The sequence below is a fragment of the Falco punctatus genome, assembly GCF_963210335.1.
Source record: "Falco punctatus genome assembly, chromosome: 16".
NCBI lineage: Eukaryota > Metazoa > Chordata > Aves > Falconiformes > Falconidae > Falco > Falco punctatus.
Genome location: NC_137596.1, coordinates 1,652,628 through 1,661,790, shown reverse-complemented (window position 1 = coordinate 1,661,790; position 9,163 = coordinate 1,652,628).

Genomic DNA, 9,163 nt, shown 5'->3' with positions numbered 1-9,163 from the left:
CCGTCATCAACACAGGACCTTCTGTAAGGGTTTTTTTCCCTTTGAAGTTCAAGCTGCATGCACTTTAGGTCTTTTAAATAACACTAATTCACATTCCTTGTCCAGGAGAAGAAGTTTTGAGCAATACTTACAAGTATGTTCTGAGTGTGACTTTATTTTTTTCACTAATTATTTTATTGGGAGGTACTTGCTGTTGCCTTCTCTTTGCCTTAAGACTGCTAATAACACAGAATACTTCTGTTGGATTTATCCAAGTTGAATGGGAGCTCTGAGGTGTCATAACTTGTAGCTTTTACCTGCGCTTCAGGAACTTAAGCAAAACTAGCCAAAGACAGAAGGGTCCCTTCATTAAGTTCATTAGGCTTTAATTCCTGCAGTAGAGTTTGGATTTCAGTGACGTGTCCCATTAAAGGAAATCTTTCCAGTAACGTAAAAAATTATTAAGCCCTTACTATCCTTTGCTTAAGGGTCAATTTGATATTCCCAGTATGCATCAGCCTGGCAGTTTCGGATACCCAGTAGCTTTAAAGAACTTAACCAAGTGTTCCCTTGCTGCTCTCGGTTTTACCAAAACATCTATGTGTGTACATGCATGTGCTGTGTTTCTCCTTTTTTTTAGGATACGGCAAATACAGAGGCAGTGAACGCAGGTAAGGCAGTGTTCTCGCTAGTATTTAGCATCACTTCAATCTGTTTTAGTAGAGATGGAGTTAAGGATTGCTGGTATTTCATGCAAGACCTAATTCCACTCCTGCCAAAGTCAAAGCTAACTTCTCTAGTGACTTCGTAATAAAAATACAGTCAGATCTAGCAGCACACTCAAGGATCTGACCAGTGTGGCTCTACTTGTTCATAGTAGGAGGCTTGTTGTTGTTTTGTTATCACATTCCGGCCTCTTATCTAAAAAGTTAGTATTCTGAATTTTAAAGGAAACAAGTTTTTCCTCTAGAGATGAAATACTTTGAGGCAAGTATGCAAATCCTAAGTGGTCTTTATCTGTATAGCTTGTCATTCGTGTTTCAGTTAATTGTTAAAATGTCCCCTTTAATATTTTCTTTGTAGAGAAATTACTCAGAAATACCTTAGAAATTACGTTTTTTCCTCATCTCTAGATTGATTTTAATGAAGCTTTTCTTTTGTGGTTTTGTTTTGTTTGGTTGTTGTTTATTTTTTTTAACTAAAATACCACCAACTCTCCTGGCTCAAAGACGGCTTTCTGGCAATTTTGGAACAGGATGCGAAAGAACGAGCTAAGCAAAGGAAGAGAAACGAACGCTTAGCAAATGGTAATTGCTAAAGGTTTTTCTAGCTAATGCGTTCAAAAACTACTTAGCAGGAACTGGGCTGATTTAAGAGGCTGTTGAGGTACCTCTGTTAGTGCCATTCTTATGCACACTGAGAGTGCTTTAGTTGTCTGAGATCTACATTCTTTCCTTATCACTAAATCAGCAATAGACAGTCTGTATTGTCTGCAGCGTTGATTAGCTGGATATAATGGGGTTATATACTTCACAGAGTTGTTGCAACCTGTTCTTCTCCATACTGCCATCTTTATGCTAAGGGTTTGGGATGGAGGGAGTGAGTCTGAGTATTTCAGAGGTGGGTTAGGTAGAGACAAATGCAGTTTGCCCTCTGAAAGAGGAATGGAGATCATGTGCACTGAACAGCTCACAGGTCCCTTGCAAATAATGGCTAGTGAAGACAGCTGCAGTGAAACGGGACTGGAATCTTGATGGTTGTTCCAACAGGAGACTGGCTTCTGTTTCCTCAGTCACCATTTGGGGAAATAAAAAACAAATGCATGTTTTTGAATACAGGTCTGTTATTTTGCAGCTCTGAAAGAGAAGGGAAACGATGCCTTCAGGAAAGGAGACTATGTCATAGCCATTCAGAGATACACTGAAGGTCTGGAAAAACTGAAAGATAAGCAGGAACTTTACACAAACAGAGCACAGGTCAGTGTGTGGAAATGAGCTACCACTATACTGCTTTTACTGTTACTTTGCCAGGATAGAACCTAAGAAGATTGTTCTGTTATATAAGTGAATTTCCAAAAAGGTAAGATATGTTGCCTTACAGAGAGGCTTAAAAAAGGGAGCAGACAATTTTTCCTCCTCTACCGGGAATTAATGAGTTCTGCTTTGCTGCCATATTATCAACAGTTAATTTTTACTGTGACTGGAAGTCAACAGCGATACAGTGCAGACTGAAGATTTTAATCTTTTTACAAACTTAATGAAAGAGTGGCACAAAGAAGATCATTAAAGGTGTAAATTCTTCCCTCTTGATCAATGTGTCCGAATTCCTCAGAAGCTTTAGTTCTGCTGTGGCTAGTCATTCCTCAGGGGGTGTTTGTGTCTCCTCCATCTTGGATGTGGCACAGGTGAACCCCTGCTCCGCTTGAATAAGTGGGGAAAAAACAAATAGTTCTAGTCCATATTTTTATTTAAACGCACTGATATTTTTTTAATTTATTTTGGGATCACTTTTATAACTGTAGAATGTTAACGTTTGCTTTGCATTCTCTACTTGCCTTTGTATAACCCATGTGTGTATTGAATTTTTTATTATTAAATTTATTCTAAGTTACAAACTCCAAGCAGATGGAAGACATGTTTAAGAAACAGATGGTAATTATCCTGCAAAATCAATGGCTAGGCAAATCAACAGACTTACTTTATCTTTTTTTAATTAGGTAATGTTTGTACAATAGTTAGTGGAAGTTGTTTGAAGTATTCTAACTGTTCCACCTGAACTCTCTTGGTTTTATTTCAGGCCTACCTGAAGATGCATGAGTATGAAAAAGCCATTGGTGACTGTGAATGGGCATTAAAGGTAACTTTGACAGGAATCTGTCTTTTATGAACAGGTTAAGTGCTCCTGGAAGGCAGGTTTGTGGGTAACTGATGACATGGAGACAACTTGCTAATGGAAATGAAAGAATATGGTGGTGGTGCACAGATTCCTGCATCCTGAGTTAACTTGAATAGTGTAAAGTAGTTAATATTTCAGTGCTGCCTGTGTGCAGAAGCTTTTCTAGCTCTTAAGAGATTTTAATTAAAAAGTTTATTATAAGTGGTAACGAGCTATTAACTGCACATGCTGGCACACGATATCTTGCCTACCCTTCTAAAAGGGGAAAAGGACCTCTTTAAGCTCACAAAGACCGGATCTGGTGGGAAAGGTAAAGATTATATAAAATGCCAAAGAACTGAATCCAAATTATTCAATTGTGTTACATCAGCAGTGTCCATGACTACAACACAGATTATTAATAATATTGGCAGCACCATTTCAAGAAATCAGTATTTTTGACACACAATTGAACTGGAAAAGATTACCTAATCTGTTAGTGTTGAGCTAGATGTTTCCTTGATTTGTCTTGTGCACAGCTCATGAAAATCAGTACCTTTTTCATTCCTGGCTAATCAAAAGACACACGGAAATTCTGTTGTTACAGAAGTCTGCGATTGTAGACTTGTTGCTGCAGGCCTTAATACCTAATAGCATAAGCGTCTGCTTATATTGCCTGCAGTGCAGTTTTCTGGGAAGGATATTCACACCCGCTGCTTTCCACCTTTACCCAGACCGAAGCCTGTGGTCCTTGCATAGGGAAGGAAGGTTGGTACCGGGAGGTAATAATTCAGCACATAAAATTTAGGTGCATCTAATAGATGGTATGAACACCCACTTCTCTGCTTACAGTTATTTTGGGTAGCTATAACTATTAATCAGAAGGCTGGAAAAATATTAAAAGGTTTAAATTTATAAACACATAACTAACAATTCCTTTTTTAACACAGTGCAATGAAAAATGTATTAAAGCCTGTTTTCTAATGGGGAAAGCTCACTTGGCCCTGAAGCACTACAGTGAGGTAAGCTGACCAAATCTTGTGGCTGTGGGACCATGTTTTGTTCTGCTTTTGATGTGATGTGGTGGGTGAGAGGCAGAAATTTGTGACCTTAAAAATCGGTCATATGGAAGTATGCTGAGCCTTTAGACTTCAGAGAAATTTTCTGTGCTTTGCAAAGACTAGTAATTCTAAAGTCAAGTCTTCTTTCCACATCTAGTAGAATAGCCTGTGTCCTTTACTTTGGTACACACAAAATGTAGAAGGACGCTTCTGTGTAGCTGTACGCTACAAGATTGTACTCTAATCAACCTCAAAAGAATGAGGGAATTTTCTACTCAGTATACATGGTTTATCTGGTGGGAATTTGTCACCACTCAGCTGTCAGACACCAAGACAGCAAGCTTTATCTGCTGCTGTGAGGCTTGAGTCTAGACTGGGTGAGTGTTTGAGGAGTCTGCAAGGATTGTGTGTTCACTCGGAGGATCCCATGTTTGGCACTTCTGGTGAAGTGCTTCAAGATAGATATTAGCAGTACGTCCTCGGGGACGTGGTAGTGCTGGAAGTGCCATATTTCAGCTCGGGTAAGGACCAGAATGAAGGAGTGTCCTTGTCAGGTACTGCAGACTCTTGTGATTGCAGTCTACTAGCAGTGACTATATTTCCCCGAAAAAGACAATTGAGTAAAGTGTATTTCACTTCTTTTATCTTAACTTGCTCTGTGCAGCGGGTGTTATTAATCTGTTGCTGCATATAACTAAGAAATGATTGCACATCACCTGTGGATGAGAAAAATCTCTACAAATTTCAAGTTAAGAGAACTGTTAAGATGAAAGATGCTAGTGAGAGTGATTATCATTTTTTTTTCCAAGATCCTAGTGAAATGAATGTTGAATAAAAGATTTAATTGTGCATTTCATGCGTGAAAACCTATGGAAGCATAAGTACGGTTAAAATAATGGAACATTCTAATAAGAAATTCTTAAGCTTGAAGTAAGCTGCCAGATATTTTAGTGCAACCCTGAACTTTCATCCTCAAAAATAATAAAGAGCCTGAAGAGGAGAGCAGCCAAGCTCAAAAGCGTTTCTGATCTTGTCAGACATGACTTCACTACAAGTAACTGTAGAGCATGGACAATACGAGTCACATGAAATCCACCTTGAGTTGTTCTTGGCAGCTTGATCTGCAAAGAGAGGTCTTCCCTGTTGTAAGCTTGGTGATCAGTTTATTTCTGAGTGTATGCTCAAGATACACAAAATGCACAAATAAAAGATAAAGATGCACATGCCTGATCTCTGCTAGTAATTACAGTTCCTGCAGGTTTAATGCTGTGCCTCATCTTCTGTTTTCTCACTGAAACCTTGCTTTTTTGTTCCTGCTAGTATGTTCATAGGTTTTGTACTTGAAATTTTCCTTTTACTTTGAAATAGCAGGCAGATGTAGGGACTGAGAATAATATTCAACTTACATTTTTAATTATGAAAGCTTTGACTTGTGTGTTTCCATAAATTTTATTTTTCATGTTTATTAAGTACTGTGGCCCAAGAACTTTTGAGCTTTAACAGGGTGACTCTGACTAGGATATATTCTTTTCATCATTTTCCCTTTTATATCTTAAATTGAGAGCCCATTTCTTTCTCTGTTAAGTCCAGGCAGTGTTATAAGAAGATCTTACAAATTGATCCCCAGAAGGAAAACCTATTTAAAGGTAAGAAATAGAAATTTTTACACTGCCATGCCTTGTTTTCTGGTCAAGATGGAACTTAATTGAAACCACCGTGCTGCTCTTCAGACCTTTCAGTGGAGTCTCTTCATGCAGCTGTTGTTTCTGATTGTTTCTTCTTTAAGCTCTGTTTCGCTCCCCAGAGCTGTGGGTCATTCTCTGCATCTGTACGTAGAATCTCTCTGTCATGGAGTCAACTTCATTTTTCACTTAACATTTGACCATCTCAACACATGTAACTGCCATGCTTTTTTTTCTTTTGACTTCCAAGATTGCATGAACGAGGTAAACTTGGAGGAGAAAAGAGTGAAAGATGAAGAGAGAGCAATGAAGGAAGTTCAGTCTGGAAAGTCTGCTGCTCTGTCTGTAAAAGAACTGCTACAGAAACTTGATAGGCCTGACCAGAATGTCCTGGACTATACAGGAGGGATCAGACTTCTGACAGGAGCCATGAAAGACTGTAAGTCTTTGATGCAAAGGTTGTTGATCAAGGGAGTTATAAGCCAAGTAGATGAATACAAGTGGAGTAATTTTTAAAGGAATGGGAAAAACTATTCCTGTGTTTAAAACATCAAATCAGCAATATTTGATATTTCAAAATTTATGGCCAGTAGAAATTTACATATATATTTTTAGATGTTGTAGCTGAGCTGTTAAGACTTCTTAGAGATTTGGGTCTCTTAAGAGCTGTTTCATTTATTTAGAAATATTTGTAATTCTCTGTTGAAGCAAATTGATTTGCACAGCTGGTCTCATGTTTCAGTCTACCTAAAAACCCGTTAACTTGAAGTCAGTTATTCTTTACAGCACGAGGCATGGATTAGAGCACTCTTCAGCTTCAAAGGTGCTTCTGCTTCAAGTTGCATTCTTGGAGCTTTTCCACACTATTAATGGTGTTCTTTCCCCAGAGCTGTTGATTCAGTGACCTTTTCTTTTAACACTCTGTTACAGAAGAGCAGGAGTCTGCCTTCACCATAATACATCGGCCAGATAGACCATAGGGCTGATTTGTTTATCTCTGAATTTTTCAGGCACTGAGCAAACTTTATTTAGAACAAACAATGGCTTCAGTATCCTCAAAGACAACGAGATTATAAGACGGTAAGAGCTCTCCAAAGGAAAACAGTAGGGTGTAACAGCATGAGGAAATGAAAATACTGTTTTCAAGAAACACAATCACCTCTTGAAATGCAGATGAAATGATTAAAAGATAATGCAATAACAGATTTTAATGTCTGAATGGTCTGACATATCTGACTTCTGCACAAACAGTGCTTTCTTAGATGCAGTGAACAGACAGAATTAATGAATTTCTGCTTTTGTCTCCTATTTCTGTACAGTTATCCTCTCTCATGGTGAGAGCAGATTTGTAAAAAAAACCCAAAAAACCAAAAAAAAAAAAAAACCAAACCAAAAAACCAACAACACCAAACCCAAAAAACTCAAAAACAAATGAAAAAAGAAACCCACTAACTAAAACCCCTCAACTTAATATAAAAGAACATCTGAAAGCACTTAGTTGCCTTAAGAATGCCTGGCTAGACTCCCTGGTGCTATTTATTGTCATCAGTAAATATTTGGTCATATAGCTCTGTAATGTAACCTGTGAAACTCCCTAATCCTGTAATCAAGGAAGAGGGTCATCTCTGGTGACCTGTATCTTCTGCTGACGTTATTTTCTTAGTAGCCATTATATTGTGTTTTGGTAATCAAGAAACAAATCTGACTTTGTTTATCTGTATTGCTTTATAAACATTGTTTTCAGAGGGATCTCTTGTCTGAATGTGTGTTTATAGAGTCAGGTTCAGATAGATAATGGAAACAAATAAGACGTACACAATTTTCAAATCGCATCTTTTGCACAACGAAGTTGGTTCAGAAGAGCCCGATTGGGTTGTGCAGGGCAGGAGAGCTGTTCTTTAAGGCTCTCAGTGGGAGTGCAGCACAGGGAGTTCTTTGGGGCTTATTAGTGTTTTGAGTGTTGCCTGTAAACAGACTTCAGAGATCAAGCACTTCCAAATTGGCTCAAAGATTTTCCTCTCTGGCTATTCACAGCTATCTCAGTGCAGAACTGAATTTATCACTGTTTTGTGCTGGGGAATGCCTGTATACGGTCTAGGCCTGTTGAGGGGAGAGTAGAGCTACTGGATCAGAAATCTGATCTTGGGGGAGGTCCTCTGGAAAACAAGTCTGATAGTCGTAAAAATGTTTAACCAATGCTCTGGGCTTAGAGCTTATGAGCTTAAGTGTTTGTGTGGCAGAGCCTCATCTCTGTGGGGCTTTGCTGATTTCCCTAGCCAAAGAGCTAATTGTTTGATACGTCCTTTGCTCTTTTTACAAGCAAACATTTCTGATTTAGGGGCTTTTGTGCGGAGAGAAAAAACACTGCTGAAGTGGAAATGACTGTATCTCTTCTCTTCCTTTGGCAAGCAGTCTGCGCTGGGAATGGTAATACTATGTAATCCACGTTAATCATTGTTAATGTACTGTTAATATGGCACTTACTGACTATAAAATTGTTGTTTGGCATGAAAGTCACTTTCCCAGAGCACTTGGGTCTAGACCTTATCGTAAACAAAGTTTTACAGGTCAATACTATTAGCAGCTAACACAAGTTTGGCAGTTTCGTGCATCATGAGGTGAAATTTCCAGTCTGCTTCTGTAAGCTTTTTAAATCTACTGAAGGGGTGGAAAGTAAATTCCCTGTGATTATTGCTGCTCTTAAGATAATATCGCTTGTATCATTTTGTCTTTTTTAAGCAGTTATACCAGCAAAAAGCAGAGTTTTATAGAAGTGCCATTAGAGAAGGCTGAATTCCTTTGACATTCACCCACAAAGATTAGTGGGTGTTCTGCCTTTACCATTGCACTGCAGGAGTGTTATGCAAGATGAACACATCAGAGTGAATGAGCACATTAGTGCATGAAATAAAGACATTAAACTTGTTAAATCAGCACCTAGGGGGGGAAAAATTGTAAGAGTAATGGGGATGTCATTGTGTGTGACGTTATTCTTGGATTTTCTCTTTTTTTAGCAGAAAATCAGCGTCTTCTATTGACTCACCCTGATGTGAATGCACAGCTGCCAAAACTGCTGTCTTGTGGGGTGTCAGAGATCCAGAAGGCAACACTGGCACTAATTTCCCTTTACTCAGAGAATGAGGATGGGAGGAGACTGCTGGTCAGGCACCAGGACCTAACCAAGTAATAAACACTACTGTACCTCAGAAACATTTCCTCAGTGCCTGAGTTCACAGCTGTTCAGAACTCATTCCACTAGCACCAAGGGGACAGGCTTTCTGAAAGGAACATAATGACACTGAGACTTCTGTCCTTGAGGGACGGGTCTAGCTAAGCAAAATTAAAAGGTGTGTGGGAAAAACTTTAGTAAAGTTTGTATCTGAAGATGTCTGTGAACATACAAAGTAAGGGCTTGTTCCTGAGCACGTTCATGTAATTTTGAGGTGTAGTTACCTTGTTGTAAACCAGTAAGTGTGTGTTTGTCAAGCACAACTAGCTTATGCTTTTGTCTCTTTCTTAATAGCTCGTGGCTTCAAGCTGCAACTCTCTTCTCATTTTGTAATTGGT